This window comes from Sitophilus oryzae, unplaced genomic scaffold (genome assembly GCF_002938485.1).
Source record: "Sitophilus oryzae breed Bouriz unplaced genomic scaffold, Soryzae_2.0 scaffold_395_pilon_pilon, whole genome shotgun sequence".
Taxonomy (NCBI): Eukaryota; Metazoa; Arthropoda; class Insecta; order Coleoptera; family Curculionidae; genus Sitophilus; species Sitophilus oryzae.
In genome coordinates this window covers 994,600-996,677 of record NW_022146968.1, presented here as the reverse complement: position 1 = coordinate 996,677, position 2,078 = coordinate 994,600, and positions in this window count along the sequence as shown.

The window sequence follows — 2,078 nt, the reverse complement described above, 5'->3', positions numbered from 1 at the left end:
CCTTTCAGCGTGAATGTCTGAGACATGACTGAGCGTGAAATTAAAACACATGTTCTTTTATAACTATTTATTATTATAGAGAAAGGACAATGCAAGATGACCACAATTGTAAGTATTATATGTTTGATACTGGTCGTAATTATAATATATTTTACATTTCTTGAAATATCGAACAATTTCTTTTGGTGGGTTTAAATTTCCAAAACTATCAAAATACACAACTTTATCCCTTGTTTTTCTATATGCTACCCAATGAGTTCCATCTCCTTCAATCTCGTCCAAATTTACAACACCGCACTCGTTCGTTCTGGGTGTTTGTGGTAGAGCATTTCTGCATAAATACTCCTGAAGTTGACAATTTTAATTTCTTTACATATTTCTGTATATCTAGGTTAGACAAAGGTCGATTGGGTAGCTTTATTGGAAGTTTTTTGGTGATTGCTTCTGAAGAAATAATCCATATCCTGTCTTGTGTTTGGCAAGGTATAATCCGCTTCCTCTTTTACCCAACGCAATGGCTTCCATGGTTTCGTTATGTCGTTGAGATTCCTTTAATTTATCTCTTGCCGCTCGGCTATCTTGAACAGCTTTAGCGACAGAAGCAGCGCCTCCGGTAAGAGTTCCCAAAGCACTTAGACCCGCGAAGAGCGGAATAAGAGGTAAAATGCCTCCGACTTTAGGTACTGGTATAACTCTAGGTACTTTAACTTTTCTTCTACCACCAGCTTGTTTAACACTCATGCGAGCTGCTCTCAGTGCTAGTTTAATATTATCCTTGAGGGTGCCATTACCATAATGTTTAATATGTCTCTTCACTTTATTAACAATAAAAGATTTGAAGGGTTTTCGTTTAACACCCATACCAAGCTTTCGTTTTGTTTTCATTGCGTTTGTAACAAGCCACGCAGCACTTTTTCTCCGATATTAGAATCCAAAGCTTTAACTCTTTCCCACGCTTTTTCCTCCAACACTTTATCGGCTTGATGTCGTCGATTCAAATCCTTTTCTTTCGAGTATGCGATATCGTGCTCCTACACGCTCGATCTATTCGTTTATGCCTGGATCTCCTCTAGCTAATCGTTTAGCAAGCTTTGTTCCCGGACCACAATACTGGTAACCAGGTAAATGAAGTTCAAATGGTAATTTATTGATAGCCCTATTTAAGAGACCTTTACCCTTTGACGTTCTCATTACAACTGAAGACGTGATCGAATAAACATCGTATATATGTGAAAAAAAAAAATGAGAAAAGTTAAACAGAAAATCGATATTGATGTTTGTAATTTCGATATCGCACAGGGTGATGCTAGAAATCGACATAGCGATCTATTACCAAATACTATAAGGGCTATAATCTGTGGCCCCAGTAATTCAGGAAAAACGAATGTGATGTTAAGTCTTTTAACAGATCCAAACGGACTTCGGTTTGAGAACGTGTATGTTTACTCAAAGTCTCTCTTTCAAGACAAATACACATTTTTGCAACAGGTTTTGGATCGTATTAAAGGTGTTAATTACTACGGATACAGCGATAACGATAGTGTATTGGATCCCGTAAACGCCAAACCCGACTCTGTCTTCATATTCGATGATGTAGCTTGTGAGAAACAAGATAAAATTAGAAACTATTTTTGTATGGGTCGTCACAATGCAATCGACTCGTTTTACCTCTGTCAGACCTATTCAAAGATCCCTAAACAATTGGTTCGAGATAATGCTAATATGTTGATACTTTTCAAGCAAGATGATACTAATCTTAGGCATGTGTATGATGATCACGTAAATACAGACATGTCGATAAACATGTTTAAGGATATATGTTCTGAATGTTGGAAAGACAAATATGGATTTCTTGTTATTGTTAAAGACTGTGATATTCACAAAGGCCGTTACCGAAGCAGATTTAATACCTATATAATACCATAAACATAGTTTAATGGTTAGTATGTAAGAGTCCTTGATCGAGGATACACCTAGTATCAGACGATCCGATTGCAACAGACCTGATTGAAACAGACCTGATTGAAACAGACCCGATTGGAACAGACCTGACTGAAACAGACCTGATTGAAACAGAC